This window comes from Colias philodice, chromosome 17 (assembly GCF_061535455.1).
Source record: "Colias philodice isolate Cphi_HAF_F1 chromosome 17, ilColPhil1 Martin Lab GWU primary, whole genome shotgun sequence".
Lineage (NCBI taxonomy): Eukaryota > Metazoa > Arthropoda > Insecta > Lepidoptera > Pieridae > Colias > Colias philodice.
In genome coordinates, this window is record NC_143102.1 from 8,733,729 (window position 1) to 8,757,220 (window position 23,492).

The 23,492-nt window shown below is 34.5% G+C and overlaps 1 protein-coding gene across 6 annotated transcripts in view; it reads left to right on the forward strand.

Moving 5' to 3' along the window:
• Positions 1-23,492, forward strand: part of aPKC (protein kinase C iota type) — a 189,828-nt gene that overhangs the window by 73,136 nt on the left and 93,200 nt on the right. The gene's annotated exons all lie outside the window — the stretch shown is intronic.

The window sequence follows — 23,492 nt, forward strand, 5'->3', positions numbered from 1 at the left end:
TGATAAAGCTATTCGTTATTTTAATATGATCGTCAATATTTTGGTAGCTTTTTCATCTCAAAATGTCCTTGGCAACGCTTGCTGTAATTTAAATGATGAAATGGATAGAAGTAGGTAATGAATGAAAGTTTATACAGCACTACAGTTCAATAAAATAATAAAAAAATACAAATGGTGCTTATGCCAAATCATTGTCGTTTGTGGCTGTTTTAAATCGAGTATTTAAAGCGGTATCTTTTGACTTTCATATAAAAACTAGCTGTTGCCCGCAGCTTCGCCTGCGTGGAAAAGACAAATTTTCATTGTACAAACTTTCATCCCCTATTTTACCCCTTTAGGGGATGAATTTTCTAAAATCCTTTGGGGACGCCTACGTTATGACATCTACCTGCATGCCAATTTTCAGCCCGTTATGTCCAGTGGTTTGGGCTGTGCGTTGATAGATCACTATATCAGTCACCTTTGAGTATATATAGATTTATACCTATATTTTAAATCTTCTATTTGTTATCCGCTTACCGAATGATATACTGATAAAGTTGGTAATACATGTAAAATTTATTGTTTATCTGTGGTAACAAAATATTGTCTCTGTGCTAACTTGCGTCATGTGTGTACTCTTCCTTATACCGCAATTAAAGATGTCTGATCGCAACCATACCTGTGTTTTATTAGGTTATGGGCCCAGAGCAAATTAAAAAAATAGTCTTTTTGAGTAAATTAAAAATTTGTGCAGTTACAATGGCAGGAAATTATTCGTTGAACGTTCCAAGGTTGAAGGGACGAGATAACTACGATGATTGGGCATTCGCCGTAGAAAATTTCTTAATCCTCGAAGGCATCGACATTAAGAACAGTGCTAACCTAAGTGAACAAGATGATCGGAAGGCTAAAGCAAAGATGGTGATGACTATCGACCCATCGCTCTACGTACACATCAAGAATGAAACTAAAGTGCATAACTTGTGGGCAAAATTAAAGGCGTTATTTGACGATTCCGGATTTACGCGTCGTATCAGCTTACTCAGAACATTAATTTCTATACGTCTTGAAAACTCGGAATCGATGACTGCGTATGTGACCCAAATAGTGGATACTTCTCAAAAGCTTAAAGGTACCGGTTTCGAAATAAATGATGAGTGGGTCGGTTCGCTTCTATTAGCCGGTTTACCCGATAAGTTCGAGCCCATGATAATGGCCATTGAGCATTCCGGAATGAACATGAGTGCAGATACAATAAAGACTAAGCTGCTAGATATGAGCGCAGGGACCGAAATGAAAACCGAAGGAGCATTCTTTTCAAAAGATTCTCGCCAAAATCAAAATGGCGGGAAACGAACGCACGTGTCAGCATCGAATAGGCAATCGAATAAGCAAGTCAGCCATTTTGACGGAAAGCCGGTGGTAAAAAATATTCGTTGTTACAAATGCAAGCAAGTCGGACATTACAAAAATCAATGTCGTTTCTCAGAAAAGAATAAACAAGTAAATGCATTTAGTGCAATGTTCCTAACGGGAAAATACAGTGACAAAGACTGGTATGTGGACTCGGGTGCTAGTACGCATATGATATCGCAGTCGAGCAAATATATGCTAAGAAATATATCGTATAATACTGAGCCTCGAAGTATAGTGGTGGCTAACAATGAAATCGTGCCAGTTATATGTTCCGGTGACATAGATATTACCACGAAAGTGCGAAATAAGGAGCATAAGGTAAATGTCAACAATGTTTTATGCATACATAACCTCACTACAAACCTTCTATCCGTTAGTAAGATGATAAGTGTTGGCAACAGAGTTATTTTCAAAGAAAATGTATGCTATATTTATAATCAACGGAATGAATGCATTGGAGAAGCTAACTTAACAAATGGTGTGTATAAGTTGAACATTGTGAAGTCAGATCAACTGTTAGCAGCGACGGCAGTGACTTCTAGTTGGACATGGCACAGACGGCTCGGCCACATTAACAGTAAAGACTTAAATATCATGAGAGATGGAGCAGTAGAAGGCTTATCATTCCAAGATAAGGCAGAAATCAGCAGAGCTAATTGTACTGTGTGCTGCGAGGGAAAGCAAACCAAACTACCTTTCCCTACAAGTTCATCACGGAGTGATAATATTCTGAATATAGTACATGCAGACCTCTGCGGACCTATGGAGAATAAGTCGCTCGGACAGGCCAGATACTTCTTTCTGTTAGTGGATGACTATAGTCGGATGGCTTTTGTGTATTTTTTCACATTCTCTTATTTCAAGCAGTTTAAGAGCTTAGTAGAAAATCAAAAATCTACCAAAATAAAGATTTTAAGAACAGACAATGGTGGAGAATTTTGTTCAGCACAAATGGAAAATTACTTAAGGCAGACTGGAATTATACACCAGAAGACAAACCCATATACACCTCAACAGAATGGGCTTTGTGAGAGGTATAATAGATCAATTGTTGAAAAAGCTAAATGTCTCTTATTTGATGCTAAATTTGATAAAATATTATGGGCAGAGGCAGTTCAAACTGCAGTATATCTGAAGAATAGATCTTCAGCTGCGGGTCTTCAGCATCATACCCCGTTTGAACTATGGACTGGAAAGAAACCAGATGTCAGCCATGTACGAGTTTATGGCAGTTTAGTTATGACTCACATACCTAAAGAAAGGCGATTGAAGTGGGACAGAAAGTCAAAAAAACTATTTTTAGTTGGATACCCTGAAAACGTCAAAGGGTATAGACTGTATGATCCTGAATCACGCACTGTTTCAGTGGCAAGAGATGTTGTGGTCATGGAACCGGAAAATGACAGTATGACAACACAGGTGATAGTGCAGGAGAGCACTAAGGAACAGTATGATTCAGTGGGGGATCAACAGTCAGACAAGTCTAGTGATCATGAAGAAGATGTGCACCCACATTATCATGACAAGACTTTTATACCAGATGGATCCAGTTCAGGATCAGAGGATAGTTTCCAGGAGTCAAATTCATTTTCGCCAGATGAGTCAATGATTGCAAATTTACCTTCCAGTAGCATTAAAATTCCAGAGAAACGTGTAAGAAAAAAGCCAGAGTACTATGGTAGGGCTAACTTATGTGCTAATGAACTGTCAACTGATGAGATCTCTTTGAGTGATGCGATTAATGGTCCAGATAGTGTGCAGTGGCAACAAGCAATCAAAGAGGAGTTGCAATCATTTAGTGATCGAGAAGCTTGGGAACTCGTAGATAGGCCAGTGAATAAAACAATAGTGAAGTGCAAGTGGGTTTTTAAAATTAAATATGATTGTGAAAACAAAGTGAGATATAGAGCGAGACTTGTGGCGAAGGGTTTTACACAAAAAGAAGGTATGGACTATAAAGAGACCTTTTCACCTGTTCTCAGATATTCTACTTTGAGACTTTTGTTAGCTTTAAGTGTAGAAAAGAACCTAGATTTAATACACCTTGATGTACCTACTGCCTTTTTAAATGGTTCATTAGATGAATGTATCTATATGGAAATACCAGCTTGTTCAAATATGCCTAATTGTGAAAATAAAGTACTTAAATTAAAAAGAGCGATATATGGTTTAAAACAGTCAGCCAGAGCTTGGTATAAAAGAGTGGAAGTTTGTTTGTTAGAATTAGGTTACACCAAGTCTCAGTATGAACCTTGTTTGTTTATGATTTGTAATGGAAACGTTAGAGTATATATAGCATTATTTGTAGATGATTTTTTTGTGTTCCATAATAGTAAAGAAATATGTGATAAATTAATAAGTAAATTGACAACAAATTTTAATGTAAAAAATTTAGGCCAGTTGAAGCGTTGTTTGGGTATGAATGTAACTGTTAAAGAAGATTCTATTACTATAGATCAGAAAGATTTTGTAGATGTAATTTTAAAAAGATACAAAATGGAAAATTGTAAAAGTTCAGATACTCCAATGGAAAAGAATTTAAAATTAGCTAGATCTAAATCTATTTGTCAAACATACCCATATCAGCAATTACTAGGTGCGCTAATGTATTTATGTGTTTTATCTAGACCTGATATAGCATATGCAGTGAGTTTCCTCAGTCAATATAATAACTGCTACGAAGAGACTCACTGGAAACATTTAAAAAGAGTTTTAAAATATTTAAGTAAAACTAAAGACTATGGATTGAAATTTGTAAAGGGAGAAAGTTCGCTGATTGGCTTTGTAGATGCAGACTGGGCATCTTGTTCTATAGATAGGAAGTCCTATACAGGGTTTATTTTTAAAATGTCTGGATGTGTAATATCCTATGAATGTAGAAAGCAAAAAACTGTTGCATTATCAAGCACGGAGGCGGAATATATGGCCCTCTCTGAGGCATGCAAAGAGGCTGTATATTTAAGAAATTTAATTATTGAGATAAGTGGAGGTGAAATTGTTAATACACCTGTCAATTTGTTAAGTGATAACCAAAGTTCACAGAAATTAGCATGTAACCCCTTGTTTCATAGAAGAACTAAACATATAGACGTTCGGCATCATTTCATTAGAGAATGTATTGTTAAAAGGTTGGTTAATATTTCTTATATATCTACATCTGAGATGCCAGCCGATATCCTAACTAAGAGTCTCTGTAGTGAAAAACATTATAAATTTATTAAAATGTTAGGTTTGTCAAGAATTTAGTTGAAATGAAACTTTGATTTTGTTGTTATAATTAATATAAACTTTGTGTACATTATTTTGTTAAGTGGGGGTGTAAAATTTATTGTTTATCTGTGGTAACAAAATATTGTCTCTGTGCTAACTTGCGTCATGTGTGTACTCTTCCTTATACCGCAATTAAAGATGTCTGATCGCAACCATACCTGTGTTTTATTAATACAACTAACAGAAAACGCGTGTTATTAAAATTCTCGCAGCGGCTTAAAACTTTGTGAAAATATATTTTGTAATACGATACTCAAACAGTGGGACGGCGAAGTTGTGTCGTTAAGAATATTCGGTTTAATGTTTCAAGTTTAATTATATCGTTTGTGAGAACTTAACACGGGCTCAGGGAAATTAATTTTGCAATACATGTGCTGGGTTTGGGGTTAGGTCGATATAGGTTGTAAAAATTAATTTTGTACAACAACAAGGTTTTTTCTAGGAATATTTTGAAGTGGTGCTTAAATACAAGTGGGGATATTAAAATTATATTATTCATAGTTAACGCAATATTTGGTTAATAATGAATAAGTTTTTTGTATACCTATTATAGGTAGAGTTATAATAATATGTTTCACAATACATTGATTTGGAGTAACGTGTAATAGTCAAAGCTTTTCATAGAAATCATTACAATAACATAATCTACTACGATCAAAATTAGTATGCATTAAAATGAGCAACAAATAAATAATAGGCAAATCTTCAAGGTGCTTCAAATGGAGCCTCCAATCGAATGTATCGACAATGTGAATGCTTTGTGAGTCACATTAACGCGTTTAATCTGAAATTATCGAATAATTTACGCGTCTTTTGTATGTTTGAAGAGCTCTCACAAAAGGGAATATCCAGTTTGTATGGGAACGATGGGGAATGTGCCGACGCGTGCTGTTGTTCCTTCAATATCCATGTGCTGGTTTTAATTTATGTGTCGGGCACATCTGTCAATTTTGAAGATGTTTTTATCTTCGGTATGGATGGTAATTGGAAATATACGTTTAAGCTTTGGTTCGTAGTTCAAAAAGAAAAGACGTAGGCTTGTGTCTTAGCTTTAAGAACAATTGTGGGATTGAGTTTTTTAAATGATACATTTTTAATATTATTACCGAGCCGCCTTGAAAACTTGCAGTCTCGTAAGTTGATAAAATATTGAGCAATGTTTCTAATAATGTTTTGTAATAAACCCATATAGCGAAGATATTGCCTATACTAAATTTGCATTTGCCGCTCTACTTAAGTGATGAAAAATATATTACGTACGCATATTCCTACGTAGGTTTAATCACACTTACATTTTCGCCCGTATCGCGCGGCTGAAAATTCCAAGAGATCGTATAATGGGGAGAATTAACCGCCGCCATAATACATAGATTGCAAGCTAAATGGATTCCGCGGGTGTTTCGATTTTAATTCGCCGCGTGTCGTTCGTGTAATAAACTCGACGAAATGAGCCGGCTTATTAAAAGTTTAACTTTTAACTACAGGCTCGAGGTAACACGCTTGAGCGGTGAGGTTAGTTGATAATCACAAGTTGACATGCTTGTGGATTGTCCTTGATTGGTGTTTAGATTATTTTGTAGTTTATTGCTGTGGGGTTGATGACTCTTGCGTATTTCTTTTGGTTAATTTTGTTTGGAAGGTTGTATGGTGTTGTATATGAGCGTGGCTGCGTCCGCGCTTGTTTTCCTTATTGCAATTAAACCAGTGCGAATTAGACCGTCAAGGGTTTCACTGGTTCACACCTATGTAGCTAACAGCGCGAAAGGGTTTTAACTTGAGCTCTTAGATTTTTTATAAATATATTCCCGATATAAACGTGGGTCTGGTAACATGACTCATAAAACTGGATGCTCCTTTCCCTTTAATAAAGGTGTGGTGTAAAGTCAGTGTCTCTTACGACCAATTAGGGATGCTATTTCTGGGTATACGGTCTCGCGTTAAATAGAACTGTTAGTTTTAGTCTAACACTACGGACTTCATTTGTTTCTCTTATAATATTATTATTTTTCTTTGTGTCGTATGTGACAGTTTCTTTCAACATGTGCTTTAATATTTAAAGGAATCGCTTTTGGACATTTGATGTATAAACGTTTTTAAAGCGCTAGTGAGTACGTTAATTTAAAGTTTATTAAGATTATTTTTCCGCCCCAAATATCGACCAATAGAATTGCACCATTCGACGTCACGTGGTACAACCTACATGGTATTATACTGATAATTTTTTGAAAATTTTCTCTGGTCGTTGACGTCAAACTGACAGGTTCAATTCAATTGTGAAATTATTGGCCGACATTTGGGACGGAATAATAATCTCCCGAATACCACACGAGCTTCAAAATTATCTGGCATTTCCCTCAAGGTTCCCATGAAACAAATAAAGTCGTCAAGTTTTTCAGGATTTTTTAACCTTGACTAAAAACTTGACTCCTTCATTTGTTTGCAACGAACCTATCGGAAAATACCCGATAATTTTGAAGCTCTTGTGGTATTAATAAGTGATTATACAACAAACGATTTTCAAGAAGTCATTGCAAAAATTGCATACAAATGACTGTTGTACACAAGCAATGTTTAAATAGACATTAACCGCAGTTTATTTGATTGGTTCAATCGGCTCTTATTTTAAACTTGTTACAATAAACCTCCACAGAGCGTATTCCCAATTTTATACGTTCCACGCACTATTCTACGCTTGTTATAATTAGCCAATTTTATGCGATACACGCACGTTGGTTCGTACACGTAAAGTCGAATATTATCTGCCTATACTTTATAGCCGGCTATATTTCGTGAAGTTTCATTAAGTACGCATTATCCTAGCTGCTTGCATTATGGCTTATCGCTTTCGAGTTACGGTTATTGCAATAGTTGAAGGTGTTTCAGTGTGTCGTAAATTCATGAAATGATCAAATTTTAAACGCTCCGAGTCGCTTTGTTTGTACTACTGCGAATGTGTGATAATTTTTATAGTATTCGAGGAATAGAACGAAATATTGCTTTAATCTGGTTTCCCTGAAAGACAAAAGTTTGGAGATTTGGAGTGTATTGGGTTGTTTCAGAAATATATTACGAGTGTGATGATTGATTTGAATTTATACATAGACTAGAGTAGATAATTTTTGAAACAAAAAAAAATCGCAGTCGGATGAAACCCATTAGAAAAGGAGGGGAATATGATAAAAATGTAAGGAAAAATAAATTACGGTCAATCCGAGTTCGGGAAGCGGGAGGGGGGAGCTTTAAAGAGAAAAAAATGGTTTCTCTCGATTTCCGACAAAACTACAAGTCCTATAGAAAAAAGTTCAATCGCAAAGTTGTAGGTAATTAAAAGTTCTACAACTTTTGTATTCACAATTTTTTCACATAACCTAAAAATTTAGGTGAAAAATTCAAAAAACCAAGTTTTTGGTCTTTTATTTCTATCTACTTCAAAATTTATTTTTTTTCTACGAAATTTGGTGGAAACTTACTTTATTATGTCCCAAATACACTGTAATTTATTTGATTGAAAATATTTATTTTTTCGCCTTATTTTGAATTAATACAAAAAAAACAACCTAATTTTCAATCGAAAAGTCACCCGTCAAAATATCAGCTTTTTTCAAAAACTTGGGGTTCCTTTTATTTATTGAAATCTCTACTTTCATATGGTGTAAAAAAAATAAACACCACCATAGTAAATGTTCTCAGGAAATGCATACAAACAGTCTGAAAATTAGCTTTTACTAAATCAGGCACACTTCTCGAACTACCTGAAATGTTTTTATCGACATCATTTTGCTTTTGAATATGCTGTAAAATATTAAACTTAGAACAGATAATTATTTTTCTTTTGAAATATTACCGAAAAGCCGATACAAGAGAAGATATAGAGTTCAAGAAGTGTGCCTGATTTAGTAAAAGCTAATTTTCAGACTGTTTGTATGCATTTCCTGAGAACATTTACTATGGTGGTGTTTATTTTTTTTACACCATATGAAAGTAGAGATTTCAATGAATAAAAGGCACCCCAAGTTTTTGAAAAAAGCTGATATTTTGACGGGTGACTTTTCGATTGAAAATTAGGTTGTTTTTTTGGTATTAATTCAAAATAAGGCGAAAAAATAAATATTTTCAATCAAATAAATTACAGTGTATTTGGAACATAATAAAGTAAGTTTCCACCAAATTTCGTAGAAAAAAAATAAATTTTGAAGTAGATAGAAATAAAAGACCAAAAACTTGGTTTTTTGAATTTTTCACCTAAATTTTTAGGTTATGTGAAAAAATTGTGAATACAAAAGTTGTAGAACTTTTAATTACCTACACCTTTGCCATTGAACTTTTTTCTATAGGACTTGTAGTTTTGTCGGAAATCGAGAGAAACCATTTTTTTCTCTTTAAAGCTCCCCCCTCCCGCTTCCCGAACTCGGATTGACCGTAATTTATTTTTCCTTACATTTTCATCATATTCCCCTCCTTTTCTAATGGGTTTCATCCGACTGCGATTTTTTTTATCTTTTCATTATTTTCAAAGGCTTCTACCCCAGTCTAACATGCCAATGTTATAAAAGTATTTTCGTTTAGATAATTTTATTTACGTCACGTGTAGATTTTTTTTATGACATTCAAATAAGATTTCTACTAAATTTATAAGCGGGTAGGATTTTACAATTTTCGTCCGTATAGATTCAAATTAGTACATTATCACTTCGTTTAAAGTCGAAATGCTCTCGAATAATTCATTTCACATGAACATCTTTTATGCTACAATTCCCCAACAAAGCACATCTTTGTATGAAATACGTTCGCTTGAACCAACGTTATAATTTGTGTGAGTCAAACAATTAAAACGTTTGATCAACATTAATTTTCATTTCAAATGTAATGGCATAGCTTTGTGAAGACAATTCCGTTCTTATTAATCTGTACGTATATGGAATTTGTTATTTGATAAATGTATAGAGTAAGTTTATGATATTATTCTGACCTTTAACAAAATATAACGTATCAATAATGGAGTTTTCTGCAGCGGGAATATGCGATAGTTGGCAATATATGAAGTTCCTAGTTTTTATTCGAAAATATGTTAGGAATTCTTTTTAAATTAAAGTGCCAGAAATAAAGACAATAAAACCTTTAAATTATTTATTAATATACCTTATATTTTGAATCTAAATTAAAAAGTAAAGTCTCTTTTATCATTTAATAAATGAAATAATGTTTAAGAGCGCATATTCAATTTAACGCAAGTCAAAATCTCCGCGATCTATTACGATAGATCGCGGCTTGCGCTATCCTTTTACTATGAACAGCATAGGTCCACAGGAGAGCGCCGAGCAACATGTCCTCTCTCTGGAAAGGCTCGCTGCCGACTGATTTTAATCGGGATTCGGGTCGCGCGCAGTGTTTTATAGTACTTTAAAAAAATTTTTAGAAAAATAATAGAGGTACCTTAGTTGATTTTTTAAATTTTATCTTATAAGTAAGACATTCTTTTATTGAAATATGTATAAATTATATTCAATAAATAGTCCGGGATACATGGTCCATTTTTGCAAGTGATTACTATCAAGCTAATTTTTCGTGAGTAGCTTTATTTTGATGAGATGCCCAATAATTTCATGTACGAAACTCTCGATTGTGGTAGCTACCAGAGGAAACAAGGATAAAATATTTTGATTTGATTGTTCTCAAATATTAATTACCAACTGAATGTTTTTTTTTGTTCAATCTCAAGATAATTATCTAAATTATTCGAAAAAATATTTGTCCTACAAAATCTATGGTTTGATCAAAGAGTCCCCCTTTCCAATGTGTATCGATAACGAAGTCATCATAAATGATTACTAACCAGCTGATTTTTTTATTTTCACTTATTTAATACTTGTATAATTCAACAGACATATTGTCCTACAAATTGCGTAATAAATATTTGAGAACCGTCAAATCAAAATTTTTTATCCTTGTTACCTCTGTAAGCTACCACAATCGAGAGTTTCGTACATGAAATTATTGGGCATCTCATCAAAATAAAGCTACTCACGAAAAATTAGCTTGATAGTAATCACTTGCAAAAATGGGCGATGTATCCCGGACTAAAAGTCAAATATCTTGGTGAAAATAATCATTTTGTCGACTATAATTTCTAAAAAAATTCACATTGTTCGGATTTTAATTTCGTAAGTTAGGAGTCCAAAATAAAAAAATCTTTTAACTAACTATTTTAATAAGGATCTTTGCAGTTAGTTAAAAATAATTGTGTGTTAGATCTGTCAGCAATTTCAGATATTTTTAGCTTCGAAATTGACACTAAAAGTGAAATCAAGTAATCATCGGCTCAGTTATCTTGATGGTATTCACAAATACTGTATTAATTGAAAAAAACTCTTAACTAACTACATAGACAATAAAATTTCCTAAAATTATTAGTAATTCATATGTTTGTAAGATAAGTGGTTGATGGACAATCTGGTTTGAAAAATCACATATTTGAGCCAAACTGCGCACGGACCGCGTACACGGCCTTAATGCGCGGCAGTGCGTGATCAATTCGCGAGGGAGTTAATAGAATTATATTTTCCGGATCAGTTGTACGGATGGAATTTGTTATTTGATATATTTTTGTACGAGACGTGTAGATTTCATTCATTTATAAATTATACTAAACATGCTCCGCGCCGCGATTTCGCTCGGGTACTTTGCTATATTATTGAATCGCAAGAAAAATAGTGCGTTAATTTGCAAGCAAATGTTACTGGTCACAATTTTTTAGAAGTATGAAATCGCGTAACATTACATTAAAATCTAACAGTTTTTACTATCTGACAGTGTCGATGTTAAAAACAATAAATTTTTGGTTACACAGCTGCCTTCTCAACACTACGTATCTAGTTCTACGCACTATATTATGTTGTTCCCTTAAAATTAGAAATTACTTTTAAACTTCTCAATAAATGTAGTTATTCCGTCTAAGCAATATATCCGTAGCTAAAAATGTTCCAGAAATAGCCGTCAATTAAACGGCTCTATTTACCGTGCGACTTTCCATCTCATTAAGCTATCGGAGATTCGGATAAGTCCCGCCCGATGTATGACATCCGATGTGCTGTGTAGTGTAGATTATACGGATGGACAGAGATAATTCAAAGATAGGTTATATGTTTACTTTTGTGTATAGAATGTATTGTGAAGTGTGAATTTCTATCGTAGTGTGTTTAGTGATAAATCGCGTGGTAAAGTGATGTCTGATGACGAAATTTTTCCAATTTGATTTCGGATAGTTTAAATGCGTTAAAAAACTGTAATTTTACCGATAAAAATATTCTCTACGAATGTATATTAAAAAAAACGTATTATGATTTCAACATTATTCTTTATAAATCTCGTTTTTATTGTGTACTATTTATAATGTTCTTTGAACATTGTTCATATGTATGGAAGAAAAGTATTATCCTTTTAACCATTTTTACTGTTATGGCTGCAACATGGTTTCATATAAAGGCCGTAAAAGTGCCAATCGCAAATGTTTGATTTATGTAACGCCGCATAGCGTACTTTTGATCGCACTGCGTACTACATACTTATATTTACAGCTTTCTTTGCATATTCGATATTTTGGGTTTAATGTCCCGTGTAGACATTATTTATTGGAAAGACATTGTTTAGGTCGATCTCTATTTTTATTTTTTATTCACAAATTTCCAGTTAAATAAGCTCAAATAAAAAATTGTCGCCCGAAATCATATTTAAAGTCAAGTTCTTTTCATTCCTTAAATAAAGATAAACGTAAATAATAGAGGTATGTGAAAATATAAAGCTCAACTCTGAAATAATGTTGTCTCGAATAATATTATGTACAAATAAAATGAGCTCTGCGAGTGAGCAGTAACGGCCACACGCGGTCAGCTGGCCTCCGGCGACTTCAAAGGAGATTAGGTTCGTTTACAATCGCCTCTCGTAGGGTTGCCAACTTGCTATAAATACGTATAAACATGAAATGCTATTAGATATTAGCTGCTGTTGTGTAAGATAGAGCATTTTACAGCGGTCTTTGTGTAATTCGCAAAAGCTTTAATCTTGTTTCAACGTGTTTTTAAGCAGAATCAAGAAAGGAAAAATTATTCCTTTAGCAGCTTATATTCACAGTTAAAGCGATTTATCTAATAGTAATTTACATTACAAACTACTTTTTGAAAGCTGGCAACCCTAACTAATATCAACCACAGTCAATTTAGTCTTCCGCGCACCATGGCTTGGGGATACTGGTCCGCGTCTTCCGTGCTCCCCGACAGGGGGCGAAGCCCTCGTCGCGCGGGCACATCCGTGGTCCACTCCCACCCGAACCCTCCGACCGCGAGGGAGGTGATGGAGACACACGACGAGAGCATAATCCACACCGCCTCGACGTCGAGGGACAGTCGCGATCACTCCGCGTCCCCGCACTCCTCCTCAAACGGTGGACATTCCCATCACCACGAAGTGAGACACGCGGTGCCAGCTAGCGCTCTGTTCGGCGAGAGCTACGGAGAGCTATCTAGAAGGCCGTCTCTAGACCTCGGTTCAGTGCGGAGTGCTCTGGCGTCATGTTCGGGCGGCGGCACGCTGAGCGCGGGCTCGACGCTGACGCGGGGCGGCACGCTGGCCGACTACCTGCCGCCCGTGCCGTGCCCGCACCACCACCGCGTGTACGTGGACCACCACAAGCACTACGAGCAGCCGATACAGCCGGTGCACGTGGGCGTGCCGCACCACTCGCACTCGCACTCACACTCGCACGCGTCCAGTAGACACCACACGGACGATGAGGACGACCTGGAACCGGCGTATGCTACAGGTATTTATTTAGATGTAGCTGTAGCTCATTTTATCAACATTTATCAACATGATGGCTATTTGTTTGATTAATTCAAGAAAATTTATTATTGAATTGTTAAGAAATGTGTTTTAATTCTAAACAAAAGTTTGTTTCATATACAATACTAGACGAACAGTAAAATGTAAACATAGACATACAACAGAAAAAAACACTGAATAAAACTAGGATTTTACACACGCCGAAAAAACAGCACGGCTAGCATTTAAAAAGCGGACAAAACTCGATGTATTTTTAAAAGCACTGAAGTACGGTCCGTGTTTGCTACGTGGAACATTCTCGATTCACATACTACGGGAATGTTGAAAGCATCTAAATTAGTTTGACATAAATGTATTTAAGGTCATGTTACGGCCGGGCGCATCCACGGTACATTAGCCTGGGCGACTGTACCCTAACTGGGGCGTATTAATAACGTGGTTGTACTATTTAATAGGCATTTAGCTCGGTAAACAAATGAGCTCTAGTGTGCAGAGACAATGCTTGTATTGTTTGATATATTAATATCTCCAATAGTCCTCCTGGATATCTGAAATTTAGGAAAACGGTCTCTCGATAACTAATCATTGTGGATTTTTTGCAATTCTACAAGAGATAAATCTGTCATTAAATAAGTTTAATTCGTAGCTAACTGAAAGAAATACAATTACATTTAAATTTTAAAAACAACTATCAATACTCAATAATTATGCTAAAGAAAAAGGTCCTAACCATAACAATATTACTGCTGCTTAATATTCTACCTATTTTTCCACATAATTTCATTTCTCTGAAATCAGTCTCGCCCGCAGCGTCTATACTATCGCTTGTATACTATTATAGAAAGAGAATAAATCACTTCCAAAACCACGTGTAAGGTATAACCCTAATCCATAGTTAGATCCAATAATCCTGCATCAACACTAACTGATACATGTGAACAACGCTAATGTTCAACGCTAATTTGATATCATATACATAGCCATATACCACATTTGATTATAGTTGTGAAATGTTGGAATAATTCGTCTAAGATATAGTATTAATTTCATACAGGAGGGATAACGTTTTAAAAGATGTGTGATCTTCATTTTAAGTGTATAATTTATGTATTTCAATCGTTTGGTCTTGTATACAGATAATTGTATAGAGATTTATGAATTGAAATCCTGTCCAAAATATTGTTCAAAATTGCGGTGTGTTAAATATTAACGAATTAGGTGCAAAATGAATTACTGCAACTACATATTATCTTTTTTTAATTTCTTGATACTGCAAACAAGCAAATTAAGCAAACAATTAAATCAAATTCAATTTAAATTTAACGATATTATCAAAACACTATCTATACTACAAATAAAAGAATATACATATAATATTAAATCATTTCCTCAAATTCTATCAAAACAATTCCCCAAAAATAGATAGGAATGAGAAAGAAATATGCTTATATACAATGCGGTAGAGTCAGGTTAATAGTAATCATATTTTTCTTGACATGAAGAGTTGAGACGGGTTGCCTGAATAAACAACCCGCTTGGATTCATAATATTGCTAGTTTAGTCACGGTGTGTACTGAAGCTTTTTATAAGCCACGTGGGCATTGGACGTCACTTTATTGTGGTAATAGAACTATCTTTATGTTTGAGGTAAACCTTTGATAAGTAAGGATAGTCGATGTGGTCAGGATTATAGATGGCATGATATTGGACGCCATATTATATCATACTGTGGTTCGGAACGAATATGGTAGTGTTCAACGCAATGGTTAGTACGGATATTTGGATGTATTTGCATATTATTATACCTTGGCAACGTACCCTTTACGCTTGTTGATTTAATAATATGTTATTGGATGTTGTTTATTTACTCTTATTAAAATTTAAGATCAATTCCATAAAACTTAAATCGAAACAGATTCCTATATCGTCTGAGAATACAAATAATTTACCAGAAATATCATTCGGACATTCAAACAAGCTCAAAGCAAATAAGACGCCGTTAAACCTCTTACATTTTACTTTCACCGAAAGGGTATACATGACGGCATCCAGTTGTAAAATGTGTCGACGCTGAGTGTAGGGCGGTAGTTAATTAAAACGCTTGATATATGGGCCACAATAAACTCAAGGGACTAGAAAATTGCTTTGTATGGCCGAGTAATTAATGTACCCTAGGAAAAACTAAGGCGCACGTTTGTTGTTTACTTTCTCGTGGTTTTAGTTTGTTTTGTAGCGTCTAACAAAAATGATGTAGCAGCAGCATTAGTAGTAGGTACATTAAATACTATATGCATTATTTTACGAAAGTTATATACGTGTATAAAGTTTTAATATATTCAGAACGCGAACCAACACTTAAATTAACCGCATGTATGAAAATAACTCACCAGCGAAGTGAAATAAAATCTCGTAAAATATATAAACAGATACAGCAATATATATGCACGTCGATTGTTTTTCCATTCTGAATGCAGGCATAATTACATTCGCTCTTAAACGTTTTCATTCAATCGTTCATATCTGGGAGTGCAACTCGTAGAGACTCGTTCACTCGTTCACTCGTATTCATATTTAAATTCGTTTTTAATATAAAGCCAAAGACTATTCGAGGGATGTATGAAAAATTAAAACTATTTTTTTTCCGCACGATTTTTGCCAGATAAAAGCTTGCGTCATACTTGAATTGTACTATCGTAGGTCGTGTTTGTTATTATTTTAATGGAAAATATTATATTTGTTGAAAACAACGGAGGTTTGTTTCTAGAAATTGAAACTATCATACAAATTGATTCGTTTAAAACACACCGAATTTTTGCTTCACCTTTTTTTTTCGTTTCTATGGAAATTCCTGATCTACAGCACAATTCTTAATAAAAAGAAACTTCATCTACAAAATTAAAATTCTCAGAATTTAGGCTGTCTCTAAAGAAAAACTAAAAATAGAGTTTCGTAAAAAGCTTACAGTTTTGCCCACGAAGACAGTAAATAAACAATAAAACCTTCACCCAGTTTTGCCTCCATTCATGTAAATTGTGCGCTAGTCATTAGAAAACGATTACGGGCTAGGAAATATTAGGTGTAATCGGTGTGCCGTGGTCAAGTGAATTTCATGATATTATGCTACGTAATTCTGCTCCTGCCATGTAATTATTTCTTATAAGTTCCTTGTGAAGTATTTGATAATATTAATAATTTATTCATAAAAATGCCATTAATTTAAAAAATAAGATGATTTGTTTTCTTTTAACTATTATGAGAGCAGATAATTTATATTTTGTCGTTACATTTGACTCAGGCATACAAAATATGATATGATTATGTAAGGAAGACTTTAAAATTAAATAGGCATTGATAGGTGCAGGCGTGGTTCGGACCTAGCAGACGTAGAGAATTAGAAATCAAGTACATAATTGCCTTTTATTTAAGTAATTTCTTTCCCTTTTATATTCATTCAATCGCGTTATAATTTACTTATATTCTTGGAAAATACCTCAAAATTGTTCGCGTGAATGTAATTAAATTAGCGTTCGGTATATTGTAAACTAGTTGACCCACCTTCTTTTGAAGGTAAAACTTTATAGCACGAAGAAAAAAAATTAAAATTTCTGTTGAGGACATGCTTTATTATTTTCGTACACAACCTGCAGAAACGTTCCACTCGAACTAATATAAGTGCAGGCAAACAGCGAGGTTTTAATAAACGCCGTAATTTTTTACGCTTAATCAATTTTCAGATATTGGTAGTAATAAAGAGTACCAAAAAGTAAAATAATATCGAAGCACTTAAATTACCAGCCAATAATTCAGGTGTAATCGGAAATGCTTCGCCATTCGAAACCCGACCAATATTTTAAAGCTATGAAATGTTCTCAGATACGAATCTCTAGATAACTTAGCAACAAGTCATCTCGTGATCGCCAATCGAATTTCAGCTCTAACACGCTGAAATAAAATTCAAAACACCAGTCTATTTAGCCAACCAAAACGTGGCCATCAACTGAATTTCAACTTTTAGTAGGGGCTTTTCAATTTACATCTGAATAGCGGAGCCCCGGGTCAATCGATTTGACATTTATTCAAGGAAATAGAAATTACTTTTTCAAATTGTTATTTTCGCGATTTTTCGTTTCGCCGTCTTCGAGTGTCGATCTGTTGAGGTTTTCTTTTTTAATAAGCTTTAATTAATATTTAATTGAAGTTTTTGATTGCGCGCAGACCCTTTGAAGTTTCGCCGTTTTAATTAAAATAAAATATTTTATGTTTTTAACAAGTTTATTCTCAGTATTAGATGTTTGAATACACGTGTAGATTATAGTTATAGGTATATATAATGTGCCGGTCAAGGTAAATATGTAATTAATGATTCATATCCTATTTAAATGTTGCAAAGCGGATGTGCTATGATACCGTAGGCACCCTAGAACGAGTCAGGTGACAGGTCACACGCGATAGCTGCTGATTTTTTAGGTCATAAGGACAATGCAATTTAACCCAGCCTATGTTGTTTTCAACTGACACAAATTCAGACAACAAATTCTTTTACATATTTAACATGTGCAATAACACAACATGAGATCATGTCATTGTGCAGTTTTGTAAAAATAATGTTACAAAAAAGTACCTTGTATCGTAGCTTCATTCATATCGAAAGCCGACAAGCAATTCATAACGTAACTTTAACCTACATTGTTATTGTTTTGACCCAATATACTATGTCATTCATATCCATAACAATAAAGTCTAACGTGAACAGATAGCGTCGTAAAAATATCGCGCGGCCCATTTGCAGAAATTAATTCAATTGATGCTGGATTAAGGTCGGTGTGTAGTTTTAATCGTGACAAATTATTGTGTGTAACAATGTGGTTATTATCTATTATTTTTAGGAAGGTAAAAGTACTTTTTGTAAAAAAAAAATATATATTTTAACCAGAGAAATACAATTTTGTGGTATAAATAAAACTGACACTGTTAACAGTAAATTGTGTAAGTTACAACAGCAATTATTTATGGAGTATAGGTTTGTCTTATATGACGATCTTAGGCTGCGTTTAAAATAGTGATTTTTAGACCAACGCAACGATAGTTTGGAAGGTAAAATAAAAAGATTGTTATTATTTGTAGCTTAACAAGAATTGAGACAACCAATGGATCGCACGAAAAGTCGTATAAAAAAATATCTAAAAGTATTATCGTCTTTTATATCCCTTTCGTGCATTGCATCGAAAGCAAAGCTCTTACATTGTAACATTCGGCTTCGTGAATCCCAGCAAGAGTGGTAATAAAAACTGCATTAGTGGTAAACGAGATCGGGGCTAAGGCGCCGCAGGATTCACAATTAACGGCATACAATTATGGTTGGACTTTTATGAGTGGGTGGAGTTCGAGATTCGTATTCATAGTGAGGTTTAATGTGAATAGCTTGTACTGGTCCTTTATGGTTCTGTTATAATGTGTATGTTATAGGTGAGATGAAAAACACTCCAAATAATATTGATGAACCGTATCATATAAGAGTTTCATGGCAAATGTTTTATGATATAGTGTTTTATGTATACAGAAAAAAGTTAAAATAATTTCCTCGATTTAAGTTACATAGTAAGCTACGTAATTTACCTGTCACCATTTAGCAAATAGGTTGAGCATTCTTAATTCGCAAAATACCTCGCATTTCTATGGGGAGCGTGTTTTTCTACATTTAACGAAATACAATAAGAGGGGAGACTGGGCCCCGCCCCCATGCTACGTGACCTGTATCCCGATGTACGTGCGTCTGTGCCCTCTATTTATCGTATTTAACCTGTAATCAACGCTAGGGCTTCTTTAATTAATAGATACGTGAATTTATTTATAGAGAGTAGACGTAGGTTATGAATTATGACACTATGCAGTAGGTATTGGAAGACGTCTTCAGTAAGATATCGTCATTGAATATACGTAAGGTATGTTACAATGTTCAATGATTATCATATAGATATTATAAGTAAACATATTGTGTAGATAGGTTAATTCCGCTTCGCGAATTTCACTTCGGGATGTGGCTAGTTAGCTACATTCTACATTAGTAGTCTTTTTTTCACTCACGATATATCATGCCAAAATAAAATATCATACTTATCCGGCAGATAGCATTACCGTGCGTTATTATAAGAAAAGCGTGGGACGTTACAAGGTTCATAAAATTCCCCATTATTAAACGGTTAACAAAGTTCATATATCGCAGCATGAGCCCGCCGCAATTCGATTATAGACTGGGCACGGAACAAGCGCCAGGGAATATGAAATAGCTGAAGGAAAACTGGCTTATGAGAAAATGTCGGATAATATTTGCTAGCGTAACGGTGCATTTACATCAAACGAGCGAATTGCTCACTCTAACCTCACTATGTCAAATTATTTTAGTGTAAACAGGCATATTTCTTAACACGTGCGATTCAATTCAATCATGGACGTATAAAAAAAGACGGACGCCGTATTACGAACAAACAACGTGAAGCCACCATAGTAAGCTAGCGATCGTGTAAAGACAATAAACACGCACACACTCTCACCATAGTAAGCTAGTCGGCCGCCATTACGTCGTGACTCGTGAACTACCGACTGATTAACTGCGTCACTGTTTCACAAAAAATATTTAAAATGCCGTCTTGCGTGGTTAAATGGTGTCGTAACAGTACAATTTTAAATAACAAAACACAAGGGATTACATTCCACAGGGAAGCAAGTTATTTCTTTTATGTTTTAATGACAAAATTATTACGGCAAAATTTATAGAAAAAAATACAGCCGCCATTGTCATCAGGACAGCTGTTGCCATGGCAACATGGCACACACACATGGATGTTTCGCCGCCATTACTGGGCTTCACTCAATGTTTAGGCGATATACCGTCCGTCTTTTTTTATACGTCCATGAATTCAATATTCTAATACTGAACCACATTAAATACGAGTTTTTGTTCACACTAAAAGATCACGAAAGAATGCTCTTGCTCTAGCTCTATGTTCGTTTGATGTAAATGCACCATAAGTAAGACGGCCAAGCAATGTTAAAGAATTCAATCATGTTGTATGCACACTAGAGGACATGATTAAAATTGGTATGTTACTTTGTGATGCCGTAGGGAAAAATATGATATTACGGTTGCAGATGGGTGCAATATTGGTTGCGTATTTTTAGACTTTAATATGGATATGAAATGTTATTTGCTGGTCAAATTTCAGATATTTGTAAGGAGATGAAACTAATCATATTGTTGAAATGTATTGAAGATTATCCACTACATGTGATTAAAATAATAATTGAAAATTTATGCGTATTGTTATGTTCTGTGAATCGTTATTTAAATAGACATTATTACATAATGCACTTCATTGATTTAACAAAGGCCGTGTGTATTGATATTCATTTGTTAGTCACTAATTTAAAATATTACGCTTCTACATAAAATGTAGTAGGTATCTTTATACTTCATGTTAATTAATTTTCCGTTATGTTTAAAAGCTACTAATTAAACCATAGCTTAATTTGATGTTAGTGAACTTAGCAGATCATTTTTAGCAGATCAAAAAAAAATGTGAGTTCTTATCGCGTGCAGTTGAGTTCTACAGTTCCTGATACTTTTTAAAAATAGTTCTGGCGTTTTTTCCTTAAAAAACGACATTTGAAAAAATGATCTGCCAACTTCCCGTAGCAGATCATTTTTAGCAGATCAAAAAAAAAATGTGAGTTCTTATCGCGTGCAGTTGAGTTCTACAGTTCCTGATACTTTTTAGAAATAGTTCTGGCGTTTTTACCTTAACAAACGACATTTGAAAAAACCCGACCTGGACCCGGCTTAACGTGATGCTAAGACGTAATGCTACGACGTGATGCTACGACGTGATGCTACGACGTGATGCTACGGCGTGATGCTACGCTGTGATGCTACGGCGTGATGCTACGGCGTAATGCTACGGCATGTGTTACGGCGTGATGCTACGGTGTGATGCTACGGCATGATGCTACGGCATGATGCTACGGCGTGATGCAACGGCGTGATGCAACGGCGTGATGCTACGGCGCGATGCTACGGCATGATGCTACGGCATGATGCTACGGCATGATGCTACGGCATGATGCTACGGCATGATGCTACGGCGTGATGCTACGGCGTGATGCTACGGCGCGATGCTACGGCATGATGCTACGGCATGATACTACGGCGTGATGCTACGGCGTGATGAAATATGACATAAATAAATTTTCTAGTGTTTCATTTTACGCGAGTATTTCTAAAAAGTATCAGGAACTGTAGAACTCAACTGCACGCGATAAGAACTCACATTTTTTTTTGATCTGCTAAAAATGATCTGCTACGGGAAGTTGGCAGATTATTTTTTCAAATGTCGTTTTTTAAGGTAAAAACGCCAGAACTATTTCTAAAAAGTATCAGGAACTGTAGAACTCAACTGCACGCGATAAGAACTCACATTTTTTTTTGATCTGCTAAAAATGATCTGCTACGGGAAGTTGGCAGATTATTTTTTCAAATGTCGTTTTTTAAGGTAAAAACGCCAGAACTATTTCTAAAAAGTATCAGGAACTGTAGAACTCAACTGCACGCGATAAGAACTCACATTTTTTTTTGATCTGCTAAAAATGATCTGCTACGGGAAGTTGGCAGATCATTTTTTCAAATGTCGTTTTTTAAGGTAAAAACGCCAGAACTATTTCTAAAAAGTATCAGGAACTGTAGAACTCAACTGCACGCGATAAGAACTCACATTTTTTTTTTGATCTGCTAAAAATGATCTGCTACGGGAAGTTGGCAGATTATTTTTTCAAATGTCGTTTTTTAAGGTAAAAACGCCAGAACTATTTCTAAAAAGTATCAGGAACTGTAGAACTCAACTGCACGCGATAAGAACTCACATTTTTTTTTTGATCTGCTAAAAATGATCTGCTACGGGAAGTTGGCAGATCATTTTTTCAAATGTCGTTTTTTAAGGTAAAAACGCCAGAACTATTTCTAAAAAGTATCAGGAACTGTAGAACTCAACTGCACGCGATAAGAACTCACATTTTTTTTTTGATCTGCTAAGTTCACTAACATCTTAATTTGATTATTGAATATTAAATCACACTTATAATATATGCTACAAAGGTTTACTTACAATGTAAAATTTTACATTACAAAATATAAATATCAATGCAAAATATAATATCAAAAGAGAAGCTAAACTAAAGGTTTTCCGCAAATGTGCTGGTATCTCAAATATTTCCACATTTTGTTCATGTAAATAAGGTTTTATTTCGACGTCCGATAACTGATTGGGTTTGCGAAGGATTTACCGGAATATGTATTGCTTTTCAACTGCATTTGTTTTGTGTTATGCAAAAGGAATATTTTACTTCCAATGTTTGATGAAATTGATGAAGATATAATTGGAACTTTGGATATCTATTGAGTTTAATGTAAAGTGCATTTTCGTGTACATGATAGATACATTTCATATTATGTTTAACTTCATTTGTCTTTCTATTGATGTATGTTATAATTACTTTAGTTTTTATCTTATAATAATGTATCATAGTGAATCAACATAATTTACGAGGAATGGTATTCATTCTAAGGTCTTCACCGTATATTTCTATCTATATCTTAATATGCAATACTCAATTGTATGTAAAATAATTCATTTGTAACTTGAATAATTATCAAGGTGTAGGTAATTTTCATCATACAATACACATTTGCCTATACATTGATTAAACCTTACTTATTTTTCTCAATATACGTACATAAAGATTTCCAATAGCTTTTAATTATTCCTAGTGAATCCCAGGAAAGAACCTTTTACCACATTCTTGCTCTTATAAGTAAGCAATAACCACCCTTCCCCTATGTATTGTTTATAGTTTATAATAAGTAAGTTTTCATTTAAATAAGTTCTTTTCTTTAATGGAATTAATCCTATTAATATTATAAATGTGAAAGTTTGTATGGA